Source organism: Dasypus novemcinctus, chromosome 10 (assembly GCF_030445035.2).
Source record: "Dasypus novemcinctus isolate mDasNov1 chromosome 10, mDasNov1.1.hap2, whole genome shotgun sequence".
In the NCBI taxonomy this organism is placed as follows: domain Eukaryota; kingdom Metazoa; phylum Chordata; class Mammalia; order Cingulata; family Dasypodidae; genus Dasypus; species Dasypus novemcinctus.
The window spans coordinates 42,680,331-42,708,215 of NC_080682.1; the positions used below are offsets into that span (position 1 = coordinate 42,680,331).

A 27,885-nucleotide genomic window follows, 5' to 3' on the forward strand; every position below is an offset into this window, starting at 1 on the left:
GAACAAATACATGCACACCAATGTTCATATCAGCACTATTCACTTTTGCAAAAGTTAAAATCAACCCAAATGCCCATCAACAGATGAATGGATAAATGGCCCTGAGAGGGCAAGAAGGTGGGAATTTGATTGAATCCTACTCTTCTAACCCCATGTGGGCCTCCCCTTCTAGTTCATTTCCAGTCATTACCATAGTCTCTCTGTTCACCCTCCCCATGTGTCTGTCACCTTCCCATTTGCCCTAGATCTCATTCTAGGACCCAGCTGATTCCTTTTGGGGACAATTGACAATGCCTCACTATCCCAAGCCCTACACTGGGGTATGGGTTTCAAAGAAACAGCAAATTCCTTCTTCCAGTAGAGTGTGGGGATGGGATGAAAAGTTGATACCTCCTGGTGGCCTTGACTCCTCCCCACCCAGGATGAGGAGGGTGATTTGTTCAGGGCAGGTGTTAGGCAACTTTGACACAAAAGGATAGAAGCTCCAGGAGGCCAGAACAGAGTATTTTATGGGAAGAGCTATATAGGATGAGGGGCTACACCTACCACAGCCCACATCAGTGTATCTCCCAAAGTCCATCCCTCCCACCTTCACTCCTTCCTTTGAAATATTCTCCCAAGGCTTACTGGGATGGACTCAAAGACATTTCTCACTCTTTCCCTGCTGCAAAAAGAGTTGTTGTTCCTCTATCTCCTTCTCTTCACTCCTCTCAGCAGACAGAACTCAAAAGGTTTGGTCTATTCTCCTAGGTCAAATGGGAAATTTGGATACTTATAGACTCCAAAGCCATGGTTGGGTTTAAAAGTGTATCTAGTTGCTGAGTTCTGCCAGGGCTCCTGTAGATTACACAGGACACTTCATGGACTGCCAGGGCAGTTGAAAAGTCTGACTTGATCTTACCTGGATCCCCACCTGGAGGCAGCTTCCCTTTGAGCATCTCTTAAACACACTTCTCAAATCCTGATCCCAACACACTTATCTGCGCTGGCTGCCAAGTCTTGCCCTTAGCTCCCTCTGTGCCTGATGCCTATGACCCAGAACTTGGGTTCTCAACCAACCAGGGCCAGGGAACAAGATGGGCTGGGTGATGGAATAAGTGGGCGTCCAGGGTATACAAGCCAAGCCCAGAATCCTAGCACAGTGGAAAGAAGCCAGTGCCAGATGGAAGCCCCTGCATAGGATGAGTCTAACTCAAGTGGGAGGAGGGGAGGAGAAGGGAGAGGAGGGGAAAATGGTCGGTGGAGGGGTCACAGGAAGGGATCAGGGGAAAGGGCCTCCCATTGAGGCCCAGGGCCTGAGAGTGCGACTGGCCTGAGGGCAGAAGCCCAAAAAAACAAAGAAAGATAAACAAAATGCAGTATCTACATACAATGAAATATTACTCAGCCATAAGAAGGACTACAGTACTACCACATGGTATAACATCTCTGAGTTTTGAGGACCTTATGTTCAGTAAGCCAGGCATTAGAGGGCAAATATTACATGACCTCACTGATATCAATTAAGCAAATCGAGCAGACTCAGAAAGCTAGAGTTTGGAAGATAGGTTTATAGGAAATAGAAAGGAAGAAAGTTGCATTACCTTCCCCCTAGTATGGGACATGACTCCCAGGGATGAGTCTCCCAGGCACCATCTAGCAATGTAACTGGGAAAAAACCTTGAATAACAGGGGGAAAAGGTAAAGACAAGTGAATTTATATGGCTAAGAGACCTCAAAGTGAGTCAGGAGGTCATCCCAGAGGTAACACTTATGCACATCTTGACAGGATCTCATAGACTACCAGAGTAGTTACTACCCCAAATAGGGGGGCTTCTGAGGACTCTGGAGACACCCAGGCCCTACAGTCATGGCAGATAGCTTCAGAGTTTGATGCCTTGCCAGTGGGCCCTACTTTGGAGTTTGTTCTCCTGAGAGTGTCAGAGTTGGACTCAGTTGTGACTTCTCTACACATGCTTCTTCTGTCCCTTCTATTTGAACCTATAGTTTGTGGTGGATCTGGTAGGTGTACATCCAAGAGACTTGAATCTTTGGACTGTCTATGTGCCAGCTGGGCCCTGAGACTCAGCAGAGTGGCAACACCTACTCTTCAGTTCATTGGACTCACCCAGGACAATTAACAAGGAGGTGAGGATGGACAGCCACCATACCAAGGAACCAAGGGCTCTACAACTGCAAGCAAGAGAGTCCCATCCATTAGCCATATGGGATTGAGGCCCCCTCTCAATTAGAGGTGGATTGGGCATCACCATCCCAGAATCCTCAGGACTGAGGAATAAAATATGCACTAGACTGGACTTACTGGTATTCTAGACTTATTGTGATTTTAGCAATGGAAAGAAATTATAATACTGATGTTGAGACATTGGCTACTGGAGGTGCTGAAGGCAGGGAGAGGGGAAAAAAAGGTGTAATATGGGGGCATTTTCAGGACTGGAATTATCCTGAATGGCATTGCAATGACAGATACAAGCCATTATATATCCTGCCACAACCTACAGAATTGAGTGGGAGAGAGTGTAAACTACAATGTAAACTATAATACATGCTTAGTGGCAATGCTCCAAATCTGTTCATCAATTGCAATGAATGTACCTCACTAATGAAAAAGTTGTTAATGTGGGGAAGGGTGGGAGGTGTGGGGAGTGGGGCATATGGGAATCCCTTAAATTTTTTGTGTAACATTTTGTATAATCTAAGTATCTTTTTGAAGAATTATATTAAAAAATAAATAAATAAAATACACTAAAGGCATATAATAGCAGATTTGAACAGGCAGAAGAATGAACCAGTGAGCTAGAAGACAGGATGATCAAAATCTTACACAGGGAAGCTGCTGTGGCTCAATCAGTTGGGCTCCCATCTACCATATGTGAGGCCCCGGGTTGATATCCTGGGGCCTCCTTGTGAATGGAGGCTTGTCCACATGCCACGGAAAGCCACCGGCCTGCAAGCACCACGGAGTGCCACGCAGCCCACCAGCACCGCAGAGTGAAGCCTGGCCTGCAAGTGCCATGGAAAGCCGACTCAGCATGGTGACACGACAAAAAGGGAGACAAGCAAAAAATGCAGAAGAGTGCAGTGAAGGACACAGAGAGCAAACAGCAAGCAAGCTGCAAGGGGGGAGGGGAATTTTTTTTTTTTAATTTTACAGACAAGAACATATAGATTAAAGAATGGAAAAAAATATTGAACAGGGTCTCAGGTATTTGAATAACAGCAGGAAACAAACACACATATGTGTTATGGTGCCCCAGAAGGAGAAGAGAAGGGAAAGGGAGGAAAAAGAGTGTTTGAGGAACTAATGGCCCAAAATTCACCAGCTCTTATGAAAGACATAAATATATATGTTCAAGAAGCACCACATACTCAAACATATTAAGTCCTAATAGGCCTACTCCAAGATATATACTAATTAGAATGTCAAGTTTAAAATCAGCAAGAAAAAGAAAAGTGATTCATCACATGCCAAGGATCCACAATAAGACTAAGTAGTGATTTCTCACCAGAAACCATGGAGGTGAGAAGGCAGTAGTATGATATATTTAAAGTAGTGAAAAGCAAAAACTGCCCGTCAAAAATTCTTTATCCAGCAAAATTGTCCTTCAAAAATGAGAAAGAATTTAAAATATTCACAGATAAACAGAAACTGAGAGAGTTTTTTTTTTTTTTAACAAAAGAACTGCCCTTCAAGAATTACAAAAGGAAGCTTTCCATGAAAAGGAAAAGACAAAAGATAGTGGTTGGAGTAGTGTGAAGAAGTGAAGATCTCCAATACAGGTAACTAAAAGGGTAAATGTAAAACCCAATTGTACTGTTTCCTCAATATATAACTCTACTCTTTAATTCCTGTAAGAGTCAAAATACAATTGAACAGAAAAAAAAGTCATGTTTCTTGATAATGAATATGCAATATATATTTATGTAATGTGGGACAAAAACAATATAAAGAGAGGAAATGGAGTGATACAGGAGCAAAGAACATGTCTGCTAGTGAAGCTAAGCTGGAATATTCTCAAATTAATAGGTTTTAGATGTAGGTTGTATAATACAAACCCTAGGGTGACCACAAAGAGATTATTTTAGCCACAAAGAGAGAAACTGAAATAAGAAAGGACTCAGACAAATACATCACAAAAGATCAACTATACAGAAAAGAAGCCTGTGAAAAAAGAGGGAAAAAGACCAAAAAAAGATATGTCATATAAAAACTAAAGAAGAAAATGGTTTAAGTAAGTGCTGCCTTTATGGTAATAACAGTGACTGTTGATTGATTAAACTCCTCAGTGAAAAGACACAGATTTGCAGAATGGATAAAATAGCACAATCCAACTCTATGTTTAAAAGAGACTCACCTTAGACCCAAAGACACAAATAGGTTGAAAATGAAAGGATGGAAAAGGCTATGCCATGCAAATAGTAACCAAAAAGAGCTGGGGTAACTATATAATATGACACAAAATAAACATTAAGTCAAAAGCAGTTCCAAGAGACAAAAACATACATTATATGTTAATAAAGGTCAATTCACCAAGAAGAAATAACAATCACAAATATTTATACACCTAACCACAATACCCAAAAATGCATGAGACAAACACTGGCAAAACTGGAGGGAAAAATAGAAACCTCTGCAATAATAGTTAGAGACTTCAATACACCATTCTCATCAACAGACAGAACATCTAGACAGGAGAACAATAGGTAAACAGAGAATGTAAATATGATAAATGAACCAGGCCTAATAGACATATACAGAACATTGCACCCCAAAAACAGTAGGATATACATTCATCTCAAGTGTACATGAAGTGTTCTCCAGGATAAGTCACAAACTGTTTTGTTTGATCACAAAACAATTCTCAATAATTTTTTTTTAAAGATTTATTTTTATTTATTTAATTCCCCTCCCCTCCCCTGGTTGTCTGTTTCCTGTGTCTTTTTGCTGCGTCTTGTTTCTTTGTCCGCTTCTGTTGTCGTCAGTGGCACAGGAAGTGTGGGCAGAGCCATTCCTCGGCAGGCTGCTCCCTCCTTCGCGCTGGGAGGCTCTCCTTATGGGTGCACTCCTTGCGCGTGGGGCTCCCCTACGCAGGGGACACCCTGTGTGGCACGGCACTCCTTGCGTGCATCAGCGCTGTGCATGGGCCAGCTCCACACGGGTCAAGGAGGCCCGGGGCTTGAACCGCGGACCTCCCATCTGGTAGACGGACGCCCTAACCACTGGGCCAAAGTCCATTTCCCCTCTAAATAAATTTTAAAAGATTGAAATTATACAAAGCATCGTCTCTGACCATAATGGAATGAAGGTGGAAATCAATAACCTTTAGAGAACTGAAAATCCACAAATAAATGGAAGTTAAATAACACTCTCTTAACTTATCAGTGGGTCAGACAAGAAAATGCAAGGGAAATCAATAAATATCTTAAGACTAATGAAACAACACACCATATCAAAATATTAATATATAAGACGCAGTGAAGGCAGTGCTGAGAGGGGAATTTATAGTCCTAAATGCTTACATTAAAAAAGAAGAAAGAGCTAAAATCAAGACCTAAACTGCACTTCTTAGGGAACTAGAAAAGAACAGCAAATAAAACCCAAAGCAAGAAGAAGAAAAGAAATAACAAAGATTAGAGCAGAAAGAAATGAAATAGAGAATATTAACAAAACCAAAAGTTGGTTCTCTAAAAATATTGATAAAATTGACAACTCTTTAGCTGGAATGACAAAGAAAAAAGAGAGAGAGAAGAGACAATAAATAAAATCAGAAATGGGGGCGGGGAGCACGGGACATTATGCCTAACCACAGAAATAAAAAGAATTATAAGATACTATGAACAACTGCATGCCAACAAATTAGACAACCTAGATGAAATGGACAGATTCCTAGAAACACATGAACAACCTACACTGACTCTAGAAGATATAGAAGATCTCAACAGACAAATTATAAGTAAAGAGATTGAAGCAGTCATCAAAAGCCTCCAACAAAGAAAAGCCCAGGAACAGATAACTTCACAGATAAATTCTACCAAACATTCCAAGAAAAATTATAACAATCCTGCTTAAACTCTTCCAAAAAAATTGAAGAGGAGGGAAAACTACCTACCTCAAACTATGAGGCCAACATTGCTCTAATATCAAAGTCAAATAAAGACACTACAAGAAAACTACAGACATATTTTTTTTATGCATACAGATGCAAAAACCCTCAACAAATTGCTTGCAAATTTAAATCAACAGCAAATTAAAAGAATTATACATCATGATCAGGTGTGATTTATCCCAGGTATGCAGGGATAGTTGAACATAAGAAAATCAATTAAGGTAATACACTATCTTGAGGGGGAAAAAAAAAACATGATCATCTCTATTGACACAGAAAAGACATTTGGCAAAATCCAGCATCCTTTCTTGACAAAAGCACTTAGAAAAAAAGGAATAGAAGGAAACTTCTTCAACATGATAAAGGGCATATATGAAAAAACATCTAGTAATATCATACTCAAGGGGGGAAAGACTGAAAGCTTTCCCTCTAAGATCTAGAACAAGACAAGGATACCACTGTCACCACTATTATTCAAAATTGTCTACAAGTTCTAGCTGAGCAATTAGGCAAGAAAAAGAAATAAAAGGCATCCAAATAGCAAAGGAAGAAATAAAACTTTCAGTATTTGCAGATGACATGATCCTATATATATAAAAGTCCAAAATATATATATAACAAAGGTATTAGAGCTAATAAAGGAATTCAGCAAAGTGGTGAGGTACAAGATAAACACACAAATATCAGTAGTGTTTCTATACACCAGTAATGAGCAATCTGAGAGGAAATCAAGAAAAAAATTCCATTTACAATAGCAACTAAAAGAATCAAAACACCTAGGAATAAATTCGACCCAGAATGTAAAGCACTTATACATAGAAAACTATGAAACATTGCTGAAAGAAATCAAAGATCTGAATAAATGGAAAGGCATTCCACGTTCATGGATTGGAAGAGTAAATATTGTTAAGATATCAATACAACCCAAAGTATTTAATAGATTCAATGCAATCCCAATCAAATTTCCAAAATATAGAATATTATGAATGGCACCCCAAATTCACAGTATCCTGTGATGAAATAGAAAGAACCCTAGATTGAAAGTCAGAAAGCCTAGTGCTGAGTTAAAAAATGACCTTTTTTTTTTTGTTTGATCTTGAGTAAATAACTATTTCTCTTAATTTTCTAATCTGTGCACTGTTGTTAGGTGATTAATACTAACTTCTTCTCAATGAGTATATATTAACTAAAAGAAGTTTTATAGCCTCTAAAGTGTTATTAACAAGTTGAGTTGGTATTATAATTGTTTTTTTTATTGCAGGCCTCTCACTCCCTGGCATATAGAACAACTGAATGGAGTCCATGGTCAGGTCAAATAATATGACTGAGGTAACTATCACCAAAATTTTCTAGGATGCAGGGGTACAGAGAGTATGCTTTGTGGTGTTTTTCCCATCATCAAAAGCCTCCCAACAAACACCTGGCCATGGTAGTGGACAATAGCCTCATTTTCCTGACAGTCACTGTCAGCAAGAGTCTGCACACCTCTTGTACTTCTTTCTTAGCTTCCTGTCCCTGTGGAGATCAGGTAGTCCTCTATTATCATCCCTAAATTCATCACAAACTTACTCGCAATGAGCAAGTCCATGTTCCTGGAAGGCTGTCTGGTTCAGATCTTCTTTTCCCACTCCTTCAGGGTCACTGAGATGATCCTGCTCACAGTAATGGCCTATGACTGCTATGTGGCCATCTGCAGGTCCCTGCACTACAAAACCATCATAAGTTGGGCTATGTCTCACTTTCTGGTGACCGGTTTATATCTGGGAGGGGGGCGGGGCATAAATCATTCCATGCTTCATATCCTTGTCACTGTCCAATTGCCTGCTGTGGTCCAATGTGACTGATCACTACTTCTGTAATCTGTATACCCTTTTCAATCTTGCCTGCACTGACACCTTTGTGGAGGGGGTTATTGTGTTGGCCAATAGCGGCTTAATCACTGCCTTCTCCCACCTCATCTTGGTGTCCTCCCACATCATCATTCTGCAGAGGGGAGGTGCAAAGTTCTTGTGCCTCCTACATCGTGGTGGTTATCTTGTTCTTGGAACCTGCCCTCTTCCTCTACATGCGGCCCTCCTCCACCTTCACTGAGGACAAACGGGTGGCCGTGTTCTACATAGTATTCACCCCCATGCTGAACCCCATCATCTACACACTCAGAAATGCAAAGGTGGAAAATGCCATAGGAGTTTGTGGGTTAAGAAGGAAACTCAGGGGTGGGATAAAAATGAAAATATGAAAAATAAAATAGAATGAACAGAGTAACAGAATATGCAATGTCATTTTATGCGGCGGCTTGCTCGGTCGGTAGAGGTGGGGTCTGGCTGCGGACGAGGGGTCAGTTCAGCTTAGGACGAGGGGTCGGTCCCACTTGGGACGAGGGGTCGGTCCGGCAGCAGACGAGGGGTCGGTCTCACAGGGGTTGTGCGGTTCGGCTGATGGGGTCGCCCAGCGAAGCCGGTGACAAGGGGGTCACCCGGAGAAGCAGGCGATGAACTGGGGACAAGGGAGGCCAGGCCCTTGTTGGGGGCTCTCAGGACTGGAGGGCGCACGGCAGAAGAACTACCACGGAGACAAGGTAAACACGCAAGTCCAACTTTTTTGAGGGAGAGGCAACAGTTTTATAGGGGCTGGGGAAGGCTGATTGGTCGAAGCCAAGCCCTGTTCTGATTGGTTGCCAGAGAAAGGTCAGTGGGAGGTACTGGACAGGGGAGGGGTGGTGATTAGGGATTGGCTGTTGCTGTTGCTGGGGGAAGTGGCAGGGTTTAGGGATTGGTGGCTGCTGTTGCTGGGGTAGAGGGCAGACTTGAGTTTCCCACCCACGCCTGGCTGTTGCTGCTGTCGGGGGGAGGGAAAAGGGCAGACTGGAATTTTCCGCCGCAGGGAGAAAGAAGAAGAAGGGTGCCGCCCCACAGGCATCGTGTGGTGCCATCCGGGAGGAGGGGCGGCCGTGGAAGCATGGCTGCCGAGAAGGGGAGACCCGAGGGCACTCTGCGCCCATGCCGAGCTCCCTTCAGGGGTGGCGGTGAGTCTGACCAGCCACCCTATTATGGGGGCAGCGGCTTGGCCTGCCGCGGCTGCTCCCCCACCAGGCCAGCAAACCACACTTCAGCCCGAGGGGTGACCGCAATTTTAGTCAACCTTGAATGGAGTAAAAGTTAACCTAGTCGTAGTTTTTTTGTTTTGTTTTGTTTTTTGTATTTTATTTTTTAATATTCATATTTTATTATCTTTTTTAAAGATACACAAATCACACAAAATGTTACATTAAAAAATATAAGGGAAGCAGCTGTGGCTCAATCAGGTGGGCTTCTGTCTACCATATGGGCAGCCCTGGGTTTGCATTCCAGGGCCTCCTTGTGAAGGCAGTGTTGCCTACATGATGCAGAGTGCCACCAGCCCACAAGCGCTGCAGAGAGCCGACTCAGAAAGGTGACAAACAATAAGGGAGACAAGTAAAAACACAGAAGAGTACACAGTGAATGGACACAGAGAGCAGACAACAAGTCACAAGGAGGGAGGGGCAAATAAATAAAAAACATATTAAAATATATATATATATGAGGTTCCCATATACGCCACTCCCACACCCCCCACTCCTCCCACATCAACAACTTCTTTAATTAGTTTGGTACATTCATTTCATTTGATGAGTACATTTTGGAGCATTGCTACACAGCATGGATTATAGTTTATGTTGTAGTTTAAACTCTCACCCATTCCATTCAGTGGGTTATGGCAGGATATATAATGCCCTGCATCTGTCCATGCAATATCATTAAGGACAACTCCAAGTCCTGAAAATGCCCCAATATCACACCTCTTTTTCCCTCTCCCTGCCTTCAGCAACTCCCACAGCCACTGTCTCCACATCAATGATATAATTTCTTCCATTGCTAGAGTTACAATAATTCTATAGTAGAATACCAGTAAGTCCACTCTAATCCATATTTTGTTCCTCCATCCTGAAGACCCTGGGGTGGCAATGCCCACTCCACCACTCAGTTGAGAGGGGGTTTTGATGCACATGGCTGGTGGATGGGACTCCTGTGTCTGCAGCTGTAGACTTTCTCAGTTCCTTGGTGTGGTGCTGTCCATCCTCACCTCCCTGCCAGCTGACCTTGGTAAGTCCAATGCATTGGAGAGTAGGTACTGCAACACTGCTGACGCTCAGGTCCCAGCTGGCACATAAACAGTACAGAGATTCAAGTCTCCTGAGCATACACCAACCCCAGCACCAACCACAAGTTCAGTAAAAGTGACAGAAGAGGCATGCATAGAAAGGTCACATCTGAGTCCAACTCCATCACACTCAGGAGCACGAATTCCAAAGTAAGGCCCACTGGCAAGGCACTGAACTCCAGAGCCATCCGTCATGACCATAGCACCTGGGTGTCTCTGTAGCCCTAAAGAGCACCACTACCTGGGGTTGTATCTTTGGCTGTCTCTGAGATCCTCCTGAAATTGCAGAAGCATGACCCTTCTGATGACCTCCCAATTCATTTTGAAGTCTCTTAACCATACAGACTCATTTGTCTTTACCATTTCCCCCTTTTATTCAAGGTCTTTTTCTAGTTGCATCACCAGCTGATGACTGGTAGTAATATTTGAGCACCAGTGAGGCTCATCCCCAGGAGTCACATCCCACACTGGGTGGAAGGTAATGCATTTACATGCTGAAATTGGCTTAGAGAGTGGCCACATTGAGCAACATGGAGGTTCTGAAGAGGTAACTCTTAGGCACCCTGCAGCCCTAGGCTAGTTGAAATTTCAATCAATCACACAGGTTCATAAGCATAGCCATCAGTATTGAGAGCCCATCATTGGACCATCCTTCTTCACTGGTATTTGCCCTTGCACTTGGGAAATTGTTGCTGTTCCATTGGGGAATGCAACAGAGCCTCCCAGGATGGGAACTCAGCACTTTCTCAGTTGTCATGTGAAACCCTACCCACTATATCAGTACCCAACGAACATCCAAACATTTCTATATACCCTATATTCATCCCCTGGAGAACTCCCTCCCACCCATGCATCCCCCATCAATGCTCCTCCCCTGCCATAGTTGACCCCCTCTGTGACCCAAAATTTCTTCAAAAATGAAGTCTAACATATTGTCAAATTAAATTAATAGGAAAATGAAATAGTAATGATAGGTTTAAAGATTAGAAATAGAATACATAATAATTTAGAAAAACTAAAATAGAGTAAAAAATAAATTGGGGTATAAAAAATGCAAAATATCATTTAAAAAATTTTTTTTTATATTTTGCCCTTCATCACTGAAATAGGTGTTGTCCTGTATATATAGTAGCAAAGCAATCTCTTCCATTTCTTCTTCAATGTCTACATCCTTTTTTTGTGTGTCTTCAAAAAAGTTTTAGGTCACAGTAAAGTCACATATAGAATATAGGGAACTCCCATATACCCAACATCAAATCCTTTCCCCCTTCCCCAGAAAGGATCTTTTTACATGTGGATGTCACATTTGGTGCAACTGATGTACAGATATTGAAATATAGCTACAAACCATGGGTCCATTATGGTTTACAGTATTCCAGTATGATACCAATCAACACCCTCTCACAGTTGTAAGCACTTCAGAAGTGCTAAAAATGGGCTACTTTCCTTTTCTTCTTTAGTGATCTCTAGTGTAATACAAAGATTTTAGAGAGAAATCACCGGGACTGAATTCTCCCTTCTGTCATCTGCTAGCCATGTGACCTTGGGTCCATTCATATCACTTCTCTGTGTTAGCCTGCTGTGGTATGGTGTAAAGATTGTGGCAGTTGGAGATAGAGACTCATGTTTTGTCTTTTTCTCTCCTTAGAGTGAGTCCTTGGCAGAGTCCCAGGAAGGCTTTTCTACCTCACTTGGTCCCATCACCCCATTAACCTGATTCTAATGCCTGACATTCCATGTTAGGAATTTCATTTCATGGGAAAGTGTCATTGTTAGAATGCAAATATATCTGGAAGGTGAAATGTAATAAAGCTGTCATTGAACTATTTATCCAAAAATTTTATATGATCCTTCTCTTTCTCTACAATTGATCTGGGAACTGAGACAAGGTGAATGATGTAGTTAGAAATACATTTGAGAGGAGACAAGATGGTCACTGAGTGAACTTGCCTTTGTGGTCTGTCCCGGGAAGAGACGGCTGGGCGCGGCGGCAGGTTCTCCAAGGCGAGGCTTTTTCGGGATTTTTGCAGGGCAGAAGTGCCGGGACATCGATCGGGTGGAAAGGTAACGGAGAGGATTGGTCTAGTAGATATAATTTGGGTTCTATTGCCCGCAGGTGAGACCCGCGCACGGGCTCCTCCCTGTTGGGGGTGGGGGGAACCGCGGTCCTGTCCTGGGGTTCCGCTTTTGGATGGCTCTGAAGGGCTAATGAGTTCGCAAGCTCTGGGCAAACTGTTGACAGATTGATGTGACAGATCGCCTTTGTGGATCGATTTGGGAAGATAGACGGTGTTTTGTTGTGAGGCGGGAGAAACTTTTGAGTGAGAATATAAACAGCCCTTCCGCCTGAAGCCCCGCCCCCAAAAGCCCGGCAACCGTTCTCCAACCCAAATAGGCTGTAGGCAATAAAGAGAAGTAATTGGAAAATTGTTCTAGGCTGCGGCAAGGGGCGGGGGGACACGTCTGGAAGCCGATTAGGGAATATTCTGCGAAGCTTGAGAAATCCAGTTTTCGAATCTGTTTTCGGGGTCACAGGCCGGGCTTCGGATCTGTACTAGTAAAGTGGCTGCGGTGTAGAGGCGCCCTCTAGTGGTAGTGGTTTGGAATCACAGGACGGGAGCTGTCCAAAAGCTGAAGTGAAAGATAACATACTAAGGAGTCCAGCAAAGTAAGTGAATTGCAGGGTTCAGTCACAATATAGAGTTTGCAGATCTGACTTCCCCCATAGGGTTGGCACCCAGCTGGGGGGATCCCTGAGGGCTGTGTTACACTGCGGGGCTCCCAGTCTTCCTGTTGACCAGATTGGAGGCTGCCAGGTCTGAATTCCCTAAATTCTGGTGGCCCACACTACAGAGACTCACACCTCTTGAGTCCTCATTATCTCAGACTTTCCATCCCTGAATCCATCACGCACTGAGGTCCATCTGAGGTCCTTAAATGCCCTAGCCTTCAACGTTGGCATTTTTTCTTTATCGTTTCATTTTGTTTTGTTTTTATTTTCATTGTGACTTATTCTTTACTTTTTTCAATTTCCTGATTGCTAACACCGCATTATCCCCGTGTCTTCTCTCACAGCGTAGCCCCCAAAGTCTTTTTTTACTCAGTTATTTAAGGGTTTTTTTTGTGTGTGGTAGGTGCTGTGTAGTGGGTGTTTTAATTCTGGTTCGTGTATCTCTGTTTTGGTTTTTTTTTTTTTTCTTTCTTTCCCCTACCTGTTCCCCACCCCTTGTCCACCCTCTTTTCCTTTCTTCCTCTCGTCCCTTCCTCCCCCCCTTTTTTTCCTCTCCCTTTTTTTCTGTTGTCTCTCTCCCTCTTGTCCCTCATATTCTACTTAGTTTATTTTAACTCAATTATACAATAGGTGCGGCAGGAAACACCTCACATTCGCTGGGTTTGCTCATCCTTCACTGCCTCATTTCTGTGTGAACTGATTTAGGCTACCTACACTATCCTCTTTCCCCTACATCTTGATATCCGTCACCATCTACTGGCTCTCCTATATTACACCTCCCACCTCCCTTTCTTCGATCCACGAAGGGTCTAAGTCTTAATTTCTAATACCTATGTTTTGTTTTCTGTCTGTTATCCACTCTTGAAACTATTACCTTTCTTTTCTCTTTCCCTCTCTCACGAAATCAATAGCTTTTTACCTCATACCATATTCCTCCCATATTCAATCATCTACCTCATAATAGGTACTCTACCTACTGCTATAACTCTACACAATTTACATGAATCTAACCTCCATCCTCCCAGATCTCATATTCTTGCTTTGTTAACATATATCACCAATACTACTTTACACTTTTCCCTAGCTTACACAATTGCCTTTCCCCAACACTAATACTTTCCTTTAAAGTGAACTTAACCAACAACAAGAAACTAGAATAAGAAGAAAAAAGGGACAAAGAGAAGATATAACACCTATGCAAAAATAACAGCTAATTAACCTCCAAGAGCAGACAAAGAAGCTAAGGAACTGATTAAATCCGTCAAGATAAAGAGATGACCAGAAAGCAACAAAAATCTACACCAAACCAGTAATCAGGAAAACATGGCTGAATCCAATCAACAAACCAATAATCACGAAGGGGAGCAAAACTTGGCACAAGCAATGAAAGATCTCAGAACATTTATCACCGACAAATTTGACGAAGTAATGAAAGAGGCTAACAACATGAAGACATCACTTGGAGGGGAAATTGCAGACATACGCAAAAACATAACAGATATGATGGGAATGAACACCACAGTTCAAGAAATCAAAAATACACTTGCAGCAAATATCAGCAGACTAGAAGAGACAGAGCAGAGAATTAGTGATGTGGAAGACAGTACATCAGAAATCAAACAGATAGTAGAAGGGGTCAATAAGAAGATAGAAAAAATCCAATTAGGACTTAGGGACCTGAATGACAATGCGAAACGCTCAAACATACGTATTATAGGCATTCCAGAAGGTGAAGAGAAGGGAAAGGGGTCAGAAAGAGTGTTGCAGGAAATAATGGCTGAAAACTTCCCAAATCTACTGAAAGAGACAGATGTACATATCCAAGAAGCACAGCGCACTCCACTAGTCATAAACCCCAACAGGCCCACCGCAAGACATATATTTGTCAAATTATCCAATGCTCAAGACAAAGAGAAAATCCTAAAAGCCCAAGAGAAAAGAAAACCATCACATACAAGGGAAGCTCAATTAGATTAAGTGCTGATTTCTCATCTGAAACCATGGAGGCAAGAAGGCAGTGGTATGATATAGTCAAGGTACTAAAGGAAAAAAATTTCCAACCAAGAATACTCTATCCAGCTAAACTAGCATTCAAACATGATGGAGAGTTCAAAATATTCGCAGACAAACAGAAACTGAAAGAGTATACCAACAAGAAACCTCCCCTTCAAGAAATTCTAAAGGGAGTTCTGCAGGAAGAAAGGAAAAAACAGGAAAGGCAGAGTTGGAGGAGAGTATAAGACCAACAACAACAAAAAAAAAGACAAAAAATATATATACAAACAAAATATGACAAACACAAATCCAATCAAAATATGGCTAACACAAATAATTCCTTGATAGTAATAACACTGACTGTCAATGGATTAAACTCACCTATCAAAAGATTCAGACTGGGACATTGGATAAGGAAATATGACCCATCCGTATGCTGTCTACAAGAGACACATCTTAGACCCAGAGACGCATGGAGATTGAAAGTGAATGGCTGGAAAACAATCATACAAGCTAACAATAACCAAAAAAAGGCAGGAGTAGCTATATTAATATCAGACAAAATAGACTTTAAATGTGAAACAATTGTGAGAGACAAAGAAGGATACTACATTTTAGTGAAAGGGAAAATCTGTCAAGAAGATCGAACAATCATAAATATCTATGCCCCTAACAAGGGTGCCTCTAAATATGTCAGGCAAACGCTGGAAAAACTAAGTGAAAGAATAGATACATCTACAATTATAGCGGGGGATTTTAATACACCAGTATCAACTCTGGACAGAACATCTCAAAAGAGAATCACCAAAGAAACAAAACATCTGAATAGTATATTAGAGGAGCTGGATCTAATAGACATATATAGATCGCTACACCCAAACACAGCAGGATATACATTTTTCTCAAGCGCACATGGATCATTCTCCAAGATAGATCATATGCTAGGCCACAAAGAAAGGCTGAACGAATTCAGAAAGATTGAAATCATACAAAACATTATCTCTGACCACAGTGGAGTCAAGCTGGAGATTTGCAAGGGACAGAAGCCCAGATTTCACACCATGATTTGGAAATTAAACAGCACACTCTTAGAAAAACAGAGGGTCAAAGAGGAAATCTCAAAAGAAATCAATGACTAACTTTTTTTTTTTTTTTTTTTAATTTCAAAGTTTGGTTATTTTAATGCAACTTCATCATTTAAAGTCTTACAGATATGTTAAGTGGTTCATTCCAACCTGAACAAAACACTAACAGCTCCTATCTTAGTAATTTTCTCAAATTCAAAACACATGACTCTGTTTTAAAAAACAGTCTTTACATATCTTGATAAGATTTTGTTTTTCCTGTTTTTTTTTTTTTAACCTTCAAGTAATTTGGAAACATTTGCCTATTTGCTCATTCCTCTGGGCATAGTCTTTCAAAGCATTTATCCCACCTTTGCTAAAAACCTCTGCTCTCCCAGCTGGTGCCATGGCTGCTTTAATGGAGGAGATCATAGAGAAATGAGGAGCCAGCAAGCTTTATAAACCACTTCTAATTCTCTTAATTAGTATGCTACAATCCACCCCAGCTTCTGCAAGGTCAGACATGCAAGACGAGTACTTGGCCAAAAAAGCAGGATTTTAACTAGTGTAAAAATAGATTTTAAATAAAATAGAATCTCTATAGGAAAGAGAATTAGGTTATGCTTTACTTTCCCACTCTTGCTTTAAGATACCTGTATCTAAGTCCAAGGTGGACTTACAGAGTTGGTCTGCCCTAAGTAAAAATTGAGAATGTGTAAGTACATTCGTTTCGCAAAGTTACACATAAGGTTATTCAGGAAATGCTGCAGCACATCCCACAAAAATGGTGATTAATATACAGTTGCTATATCAAACTGTTTAGGGGTGAAGTCTAATTTCAGGCTAAAAACCAATTCCAAAATATGATAATTTGAACACTTTGGCTAATTACGAGGAAGAAAAAAAAAATCCATCATATAACAGTATGTTGTTATCTCTTTTCTTAAAACTAAATTCCAACATGGATCTTACTTTAATTTTGCTCAGTTACTACATATTACAAATTATTTGATGTTAATGGCACACAGCCCCTCTGTTGGGCCACAAGCATTACATGGCAGTTTTAAAGGCGGCTCTGTTTACATTCTAATTTTCAGATTTATAAACACCCTCTGGCTATATCTTGAAAGCATAATTGAAAATCTGCCCAAGCTCCTTCTGACCGCAACCTGAACATGCAGCCCAATCTTCTGTAAACATTCAGAAAACACTGATCCCAGCAAAATAAACTATCAGCTGGTCAGAGGCCTCACTCTACATTTTCAAGTGGATTATAAATCTGCCTCCTTTTCTTGCTAGATGGTAGGTAATCCACTTTGAGATCTGAACCTTCTTATTTGAAGTTCAAAACAAAGTGTGGAATCACCAAAAGTAAAGTGGCAACACCACCATTTTTCCTACACTAGGTCTACTTATTCTGCCCTGGGTCATTTGTTTTTCCTGGCTAGCCCTAGAGCAGGAAGAGATGGCTGTTGGTGACAAGCCAGTGCTTGGTACAGGCCCAGCCTCTTTTCATATAACATTCAAACAAATTCTTTGATCCCCCAGAGGAAGAGGTGGATGACAAAGACATGAGACTAACATTAGGGTGTTTTCATAAATCCTCAGGAGCCAATGGGAAGCTCTCTTATAGTGCCGCTATGATCACAGGGAGGCTTGGTGTTCTCATGCTAACATTACCTTTGCGGTTACAAAAAAAATGTAATGTCTTAAACTGACCCCAGAACTCAGGGTCAAACATACCAATTCAAAAAATACAACAGAAAAATGTACAGCAGAATTGGGGCATCTATCAAGTAGGAAGGCAAAATGGTCATTAGAATGTTTGAGGTTAGTGAACTATTATGGTTGAAAAAGCAGCCACCTTTTAAAAACTGCCCATTTCCATCAGCTCTTCTAGTCATCATCCCTCTACATTCATTAAATCACACACTAGGAAATAAAAGATCCAAACAACTGTGGGTCGATCCTCACTTGATGTACTTATTTAGAGTGCGCCCTTACATTTAGCCATAGGTTCCAGCACACCCCCTTAGTGCCAGGGAAAACAGCCTCAGGGATATCTGTTTCTCGGAAGGTCACTTGCCCCTCTTGCTGCGGCCCTTCCTGGAAGGCAGCTTCCCGCTGCCTCCGGAAGAGGCGGGGCTTGCGGCTGAGGCCATGGCAATGTTGATCTGTCCCTCCTGAATTTCCTGCCGGGTCTCAGCAGGCAGATGGTTAATCTTCTGCTGTGCTTCCAGGTAGAACATGACATCACGCAGCTGCTCCTGGATTTCGGTGATCTGCATATCTTTTTGGTCGCAGGTCTCCTTCAACACCCTCTCCTCTTCCTTCAGCTTATTCTGCAGGAGGACTTGGTTGGCTCGCAAACATTTGTTCATTTCCTGCTCTTCTTTGAGCTCTGTGGTAAGTTTGGCCACTTTTGTGTTTAGCTGAGTGCACCTCTAATTGTAAGGCATCTATTTTCTCTTCCTGGCATGTATCTCCCTCACATTCATACTGTACTATTTTTCCATCTGTTTTACTTGCAACCAGTCGATGTACATAATTATCTCCAGCATAGTCCCAGACTCGATGGTTGGTGAGCTGCATGGCGTACGTGTGCTGGGTCTCCTCAAAGTGCTTGTAAGCATGTCGACTAACATATCGTCCACATCCTATGTGCCCACATATTAAACAAATCCAAAGGTTTTCCTGAACACCACACTCAAAACACTTATTTTCTTCTACTGGCTCTGGAGTTTGACAGTACCGGCAAACGGGACACGTGGTGTCGTCCCAGCGCTGCAGACACTGGCTGTGGAAGCTGTGGTTACAAAGTGTGGTGAGAATGCCATTCACGGACTCATCCATGCGCTCCAGACATACTGTGCACTTGGGGAGCTCGGTTAGGTCCATCACTGGGAGGCTGGCACCATCTTCAGATTTCAGCACTTCAGCCCTTTCCACATAGACGAGCTGGCAAACATCGTCTTCTATTGAGTTAAATTGGCGGCCATTGCATGCCATATAAAAACTATCTGCATCAGCCTGTGCACTAAACTTTATCAGCACCATATATTGGTTTGGAGTAGAGTCTCTGATGATTTTCATTTGTTCAATTACTTCATTAAATGGGGCGACAAACTTCATAAGGTCATGACTGGTCATTGTAGCAGGGACTGTGAGAATACACAGCATGGCACTGCGCCTCACATCTTCTTTTAAGGAGGTCATCTTATTTGTCTTGTATAGATGCATAATACCATGAACTATTTCAACTGATGGATTTCCACTGAAGAATGAAATCTGGTCGGGAAGCTGTTTGGATGGAGAATCGGGAGTAGCATTTATGCATTCTTTACTATGATCTCTACTCTTCTCTGCAGTGGAGGATGCTTCTGAAGACTTTTCTTCTTCCATTGAAGCTTTTAATTCATCTGGGTTGGAATTCATGGTCTCAATGATTACATCTGTCATTTCTCGACGGCCAAGATGCTGATGTATGACTGCTGCTTTCTCTCCTGGTGACTTTCCTTCTAAACAGGCTACAGCTGAAGCTAGTGTCTTCTTTTTAATCACCTCATCAGACATTTCCCCAGCGTCGGCGCTGAAGCCGAAGCCGGAGGGGAAGGGCGAGTGTTCCGCGAGCTCCAGTCGGATGACAACCAGTGACACACTCATAGGGCAGGCGTTGGCCGGCGCGGGCTCCGGCGGGCTCAGACAAGGGTGGGAAGCGAGCCGAGAGGCCGAGCGGCCTGGGGCCGGCGGGGCCGCCACCGCCTCCAAGACGCCACCGCCGCCTCAGCAGCAGCAACCCCTCCCGCCGCCTCAATGACTACCTTGAAACAAATGATAATGATAATACAACATACCAAAATTTATGGGATGCAGCAAAAGCAGTACTGAGAGGGAAGTTTATAGCCATAAATTCATATATCAAAAAAGAAGAAAGAGCAAAAATTGAAGAACTAACTGCACATTTGAAGGAATTAGAAAAACAACAGCAAAGTAACCCAACAGGAAGAAGAAGGAAGGAAATAACAAAGATAAGAGCAGAACTAAATGAAATAGAAAATAAGAAAGCACTTAAACAGATAAACAAGACCAAGAGCTGGTTTTTTGAGAAGATTAACAAAATTGACAAACCTTTAGTGACACTAACAAAGAAAAAAAGAGAGAAGATGCAAATACACAAAATAAGAAATGAGAAAGGCAATATCACCACTGACCCCACAGAAATAAAGACTATCATAAGAGGATATTTTGAAAAACTATATGCCAACAAAAATGACAATCTAGAGGAAATGGACAAATTCCTAGAAACACATAAGCAGCCCATATTGACAAAAGAAGAAATTGATGATCTTAACAAACCAATCACAAGCACAGAGATAGAATCAGTTATTAAAAATCTCCCAACTAAGAAGAGTCCAGGGCCAGATGGCTTCACAGGTGAATTCTACAAAACATTCCGGAAAGAACTGACACCAATCCTGCTGAAACTATTCCAAAACATCGAAACAGAAAGAACATTATCCAACTCCTTCTATAATGCCAACATTACCCTAGTACCAAAGCCAAACAAAGACATCACAAGAAAGGAAAATTACAGACCAATTTCTCTAATGAACCTAGACGCAAAAATACTTAACAAAATACTTGCTAATCGTATTCAACAACACATTAAACGAATTATACACCACGACCAAGTGGGATTCATCCCAGGTATGCAAGGATGGTTCAACATAAGAAAATCAATCAACGTAATACACCATATAAACAGATTGAAGGAAAAAAATCACATGATTATATCTATTGATGCAGAAAAAGCATTTGACGAAATACAGCACCCTTTCTTGATAAAAACACTCCAAAAGATTGGAATACAAGGAAATTTTTTGAACATGACAAAGAGTATATATGAAAAACCTAAAGCCAATATTGTTTACAATGGAGAAATCCTAGACTCCTTCCCTCTAAACTCAGGAACAAGACAAGGATGCCCACTGTCTCCGCTCCTATTTAACATTGTCTTAGAAGTACTTGCTCGAGCACTGAGGCAAGAACCAGAAATAAAAGGCATTCAAACTGGAAAGGAAGAAGTCAAAATTTCATTATTTGCAGATGACATGATCCTATACATAGAAAACCCTGAGAGATCTACAACGAAGATTCTAGAACTCATAAATGAGTTTAGTAAAGTCGCAGGTTTTAAGATCAATGCGCAAAAATCAGTAGCATTTCTGTACACCAATAATGAGCAAGATCAGGAGGAAATCAAGAAACAAATACCATTCACAATAGTAAATAAAAAAATCAAATACTTAGGAATAAATTTAACTAAAGAGGTAAAGAACTTATACACCGAGAACTATACAAGATTGTTCAAGGAAATCAAAGAAGACCTGAATAAATGGAAGACTATTCCTTGTTCATGGATAGGAAGACTGAACATTAATAAGATATCTATCCTACCAAAACTGATCTACACATTCAATGCAATCCCAATAAAAATCAACGCAGCCTTCTTTAAGGAACTAGAAAAACTAACTATGAAATTTATTTGGAAAGGAAAGAGACTCCGAATAGCCAAAGACATACTGAAAAAGAAAAACGAAATTGGAGGAACCACACTACCTGACTTCAAAACATACTACAAAGCTACGGTGGTGAAAACAGCATGGTATTGGCATAAGGAGAGACACATAGACCAATGGAATCGAATTGAAAGCTCTGATATAGAACCTCACATATACAGCCACATAATATTCGATAAAGCCACCAAACCCTCTCAACTGGGAGAGAGTGGCCTATTCAACAAATGGTGTCTGGAGAACTGGATAGCCATATGTAGAAGAATGAAAGAGGATTACCATCTCACACCTTATACAAAGATCAACTCAAGATGGATCAAAGACCTAAATATAAGAGCCAAGACCATAAAAACCTTAGAAAGCAGTGTAGGGAAACATCTACAGGACCTTGTAATAGGAAATGGATTTATTAATATCTCACCAAAAGCACGAGCAGCAAAAGAACAAATAGATAAATGGGACTTCCTCAAAATTAAAGCCTTCTGCAACTCAAAGGAGTTTGTCAAGAAAGTAAAAAGGGAGCCCACACAGTGGGAGAAAATATTTGGCAATCATATATCTGATAAGAAACTTATAACTTGCATATATAAAGAACTCCTATATCTTGAAAATAAAAAGATAAACAACCCATTTAAAAAATGGGAAAAAGACTTAAATAGACACTTCTCCGAAGAAGAAATACAAATGGCAAAAAAGCACATGAAAAAATGTTCCAAATCTCTAGCTATCAGGGAAATGCAAATCAAAACTACAATGAGATACCATCTTACACCCATAAGATTGGCAGCTATGAAAAAAACAGAAGAATACAAGTGCTGGAGAGGATGTGAAGGAAGGGGAACACTCATCCACTGCTGGTGGGAATGCAGAAGGATCCAACCATTCTGGAGGTCAGTATGGCAGTTTCTCAAAAAAACTAGCCATAGATTTGCCATATGACCCAGCAATACCACTGCTGGGTATATACCCAGCAGAATTGAAAACAAGGACACAAACCAATATATGTACACCAATGTTCATAGCAGCATTGTTCACTATTGCCAAAAGTTGGAATCAACCCAAATGCCCATCAACAGATGAGTGGATCAATAAAATGTGGTATATACACACAATGGAATACTACTTGGCTGTAAGAACAAACACACTACAAACACATGTGATAACATGGATGAATCTTGAGAACCTTATGTTGAGTGAAGCAACCCAGGCATTGAAGGACAAATACTACATGACCTCAATGATATGAAATAACCAAGCTGCCCTAGATAGCAAGAGACTGAACGATAGGCTTACAGGAAATCGGAGGGTGGAGGAAGGATGTGAGCCGATGTCTGCAGGGGTGGAATTTAAGACGAGATGGTGGTAAGTATGAACACAAAGAAGAGATAAAAGGGGGGCAAGGGGTTGCCTTTGGTTGGGGCTTTGCGGTTTTGAGGGTGGCTGGGGAGGCACGGATGGGTAACATTGCCCAAAAGTGGGGGGAGGGAGGGGTTGCATACGAACACAGGAGAGGGTCAGGTGTTGGTGGAGAGTAAAATGCCGAGAAAATCATATCAAAATATAATAAAGAGGGTTACCTGTTTAGAATGCTCGGAGGGGAGGGTCTGATGCAGGACGGGCTCCTGAGGAATGTCTAAATGCTCATTCTGCCAGAGTGAGTGACACCATGGGGTAGAAACCCAAGTAGTGAGAGTGGGGGTGGACCCACATCCTGGGGAGGACTAATGCCATCCAATAGAGGGAACTGTATCCCTCGAGAGAAAGGGTGGCTCCCAGGGCATTGGGGCAGTTGAGCAAGTTAGGCCCTGAACACTATTCCATCTATATCTGGAAGTGGCTCCTCAGGAAACGGAGGTTGGCTGTCACTGTGGGCACCAAGGTGGAAGGGAAAATGGACGTTAAATGTGTGGAACCAAGGTAAATGGGGGGTAAGAGAGGAGTTTCTTGAGAGTACACAAGGATGGATATAAAACATGTAATATTACACCATAACATATAGGAGATAACAGACTGATAATGTAAACCATAATGTAAAACATAGGATAACTAAGAATGTAAAAAACTGTGTATCCTAAAGTATACACCATAATGTAAGCACAGATGTCACCTTGTTAGAAAGCTAGTGTCTCAGACTCTATACATCACGTTAAGTAAATATGATGTGAATAGGGTGTAAGAGTAGCACTGTGGAAGGGAAAAGGTTTTGTGGTGGATGTATGGGAGTGCTGTACATTATATATATGCATTGCTGTGGTCTAGGGCTCCTGTGAAGAGAAGCTGAATAATTAGGGGGGGGGGGAAAGAAAAAGATAAGATGTAGAATTTTTTCCAAGTAAACACGTGTTCTTTATCTAACCTTTAAACCCATCGCTATATGCCATTCCTTAGTAAGGGACCCTGACATTATATTGGGCTTCAAATTTCGGGGAGTTCTGGATCACAGAGTGTTTCAACAATGGCAATGGATGGATACTGCTATGGGATGCCATTGACAGGTGATATATGGCTGACAGGGAGCTGTACAGAACATATGTCCAGGGTGCATGGTAATGTTTGGATATACTCATAGTGGTAACAATTAAAAACCACAGCAGGGGGGTTACTGGGTTCCTGGCCAGTGGTGCTCTGTCGTGGTCCCTAGGGGAGCAGCGACAGTCTCCCAGGTGCAGCGGCGGGGACCGGGAGGGAGTGAGGGTTCAACAGTGAGCCCCTGATGCTAATGACTATGCTTGTGAGCTGATAAGCCTAAAATAAGAACAAGGCCTAGAGCAACATTGTGCCTGGGAATTTCCTTCTGTCAGCCTTCATGTTACTCAAATGTGGCCAGTCTCGAAGCCAAACTCAGCATGTAAATGCAATGCCTTCCCCCCAGCGTGGGACATGACACCCGGGGATGAGCCTCCCTGGCACCGAGGGACCACTATCAACTACCAACTGATGATGCAACTGGAAAATGACCTTATACGGAAGGTTCAATGTGGATCAGCAGAATATCCCTGTCTACATAAAATAACATGACTTTAAAATGCTGTTTGACCTAAAGTAAGGGGGAAATGGAAAGGAGAAATGAGTTTATATGGCTACGAGTTTCTAAAAAAGAGTCTGGAGGCTGGCAGAAGGTTTGCCCTCATGCACAACTGAGCAGAGTCAGAGAGACAGATAAAGCAGATACAACCCCCAGATATTGGTTCCTTTGAGGGCTAAAGAGACCCATGGGAGTTATGGTCATGGCCGATGGGGTTAACTACCAGGTCAGATGGCCCCTCTTTGGAAATGGTGTTTATGTGTGATGAATCTGGACTCAGATGGGATCTCCCTTCATAAGACTTTCATGCTAATGTGCTGGAGGTGCAGTTAATGTTGGGGTTTAAGATATATTTAGGGGATTTGAATCTCTGGACTGACAATGTGATAGCCAGGTCCTGAGCCTCAACAGACTCCAGCACCTACAATCTGTTTTATTGGACTTACCACACTCAGCTAAGATGGAGTTGAAGAAGGACAACCACCACACCATATAGCGTAGAGTGATTACAACTGAAAGTGGGAGGATTGCATCCAGCATCCATGTGGAATCTGAGCCTCCTCTTGACATAGAGGTGCAATGGACACAACCAATCCAATGTCCACATAGAAGAGGTGGCATTGGATTGGGAAAAGTGGACATGGTGGCTGATGGGTATGGGGAAAGGCAGGAAGAGATGAGAGGTGGAGGCGTCTTTGGAACATGGAGCTGCCCTGGATGGTGCTTCAGAGGCAATCACCGGACATTGTATATCCTCACAGGGCCCACTGGATGGAATGGGGGAGAGTATGGGCCATGATGTGGACCATTGACTATGAGGTGCAGAGGTGCCCAAAGATGTACTTACCAAATCCAATGGATGTGTCATGATGATGGGAGGGAGTGTTGCTGGGGGGGGGGGGGGGGGACAGGTGGGGTGGGGGGCTGGGGTTGAATGGGACCTCACATATATATTTTTAATGTAATATTATTACAAAGTCAATAAAAAAAAAGAAAAAAAAAAAGAAATACATTTACTAGGAATACAGTTATAATACAATCAGATGAACAGTGCCTTAAGCAAAATCTTGCCCGCTTCCTGATTTACATGGCAAGCGACCTAAGAATGTTTTTTACATTTTAAATTGTTAAAAAAAGAAAAAAGAATTTGTGACACATGAAAATGTTATGAAATTCAAATTTCAATGTCCATAATAAAGTTTTAAGCTACTACAGTCACACCCGATAATTTACGTATTATCTAAGGCAGCTTGCTTGCTATAATGGTAGAGTAGATTAGTTGTGACAGAGACTGTATGGCCTGCAAATTCTAGAATATTTTCTATCTAACACTTTACAGAAAAAGTTTCCTGATCCCTGGCTTAAGCCGTAACGATATTTATTGCTTGTTCAACAAGAAGTTTAGAGGCCAATATATCCAGGGTTGGTTTATTAACTCTGTGATGGCAGCACTCTGGGTTACTGCCTTTTCATTTATCTTGACTGCCCCCTCATGGTTTCAAGATGGGTACCAAATCTCCAGGCATCATATCCTCACATGGGTAGGACTCTTTTTATTTGGGGAAATACTTCCCAGAAATTCCCCCATGACAAGTCCTCTCATTTTTTTCTTACTGGCCATTACTAGTCAGTATCGGGTAGGAGGAAGAGACTAAAAAAAAGTTTGATATTCCCTCCTTTGAAGTTGCAAAGGAGGCTGGGTAATGTAATTTTATTCCAGGTGGATGTAAGAAGGAAGTATTGAGAAACACCAGCAATCTCGGCACCAATAAATAAAGTACAAAGCCTGGGTACAAATTTAGGTATTCTCTCAGCCAAGTGCTCACTTCTTTGTGACTTCCCACCTCAGCTAAATAAGCTGCACAGACCTTCAGCGTACAATCCTATATGTTTTCACAAATGCATACATCCATATAACCAACAGCCCAACCAAGATGTGGAATAATTCTACCACTCCAGAAACCTCTGTCATGATCTCTTCTAGGCAATCCTCTTTCCCTACAGACAATTACTGATCTAATTTCTATTAATATTAATTAGTTTAACCTGCTTTTGAACTCATATAAATGAAATCACAAAGTGTGTACCCTTTGTGGCTGCTTTCTTTTGTTCAACATGTTTTGGTTTTTTTTTATTGATTTTGTAAAAATATTACATTAAAAAAATATGAGGTCCCATTCGACCCTACCACCTCCACCCCACCACTCCCCCCCCCAGCAACCCTCACTCCCATCATCATGACACATCCATTGCACCTGGTAAGTACATCTCTGGGCATCTCTGCACCCCATGGTCAATGGTCTACATCATGGCCCATACTCTCCCCCATTCCATCCAGTGGGCCCTGGGAGGATTTACAATGTCCGGTAATTGCTCCTGAATGTTCAACTTGTTTTTGAGGATTCATCCATGTTTCAGGTTGCAGTAGTCTGTTCCTTTTATTTGCTGAGAAGTATTCCACTGTATGTGTGGTTTGGTTTTTTTTATTTAAGAGGTGCCGGAGACTGAACACAGGACCTCATACATGGGAAGCAGATGCTCAACCACTTGAGCTACGTCCACTCCCCACATTCTCTTGTTAATGGACATTTGGGTCGATTCTCATTTTTATCTATTATGTATAAAATCTTCTTTGAGAGGTCTTGTACACATTAATATTTTTAAAGTATGAACTGATAGTTACTTTTTTATTCTACCTGCAAAATAACTTTTTACAAGGAAAGTGTATTGATACCTTTCTAATTCTAAAAGAATCTACTAAAACTAGAGAAGTAAGGGTATACTCAAAAGCTTACTTGTCACAAGGTGAGGAAATAAAATCATCTTATGACAAACTGAATTTATAACTTTAGGTGAACAAATGCAATCTTCTACCATAACATTTGAACAGATGTAGTTTCCTTTAACAAATGCTTACTGACTCATGTTTAAAAATCTATCTACCTTAGATTTATTAGACCAAATGTTCAATATATAAAACATTTTGGCTGAAATGGTTTCACAGAAATTCAACTTCATGATAACATGTGACAGAATGGAAATATTTGCTAAACTTTTTTCCTGTTTCTTTCTAAACACAGGATAATGGCTAAATCAGTATTTGCCTTTTCTAAAGCAATTGTGCCAAAACCACTTTTATCTTCAAACGACTCATCCAAATTTTCTTATTAATCATTAGTAGAAACCTTGGCATCTTATTTCAACT

At 41.5% G+C, this 27,885-nt stretch overlaps 2 pseudogenes; one reads left to right on the forward strand and one right to left on the reverse strand.

Annotated features, from left to right (window-relative positions):
* The first annotated feature begins 7,409 nt into the window (after nucleotides 1-7,409).
* LOC101416541 (olfactory receptor 4B1-like) lies at nucleotides 7,410-8,363 on the forward strand (annotated as a pseudogene).
* A 9,679-nt stretch (nucleotides 8,364-18,042) lies between these two features.
* On the reverse strand, nucleotides 18,043-19,856 carry LOC101445595 (BRCA1-associated protein pseudogene; annotated as a pseudogene).
* Between the last annotated feature and the right edge of the window lie 8,029 nt (nucleotides 19,857-27,885).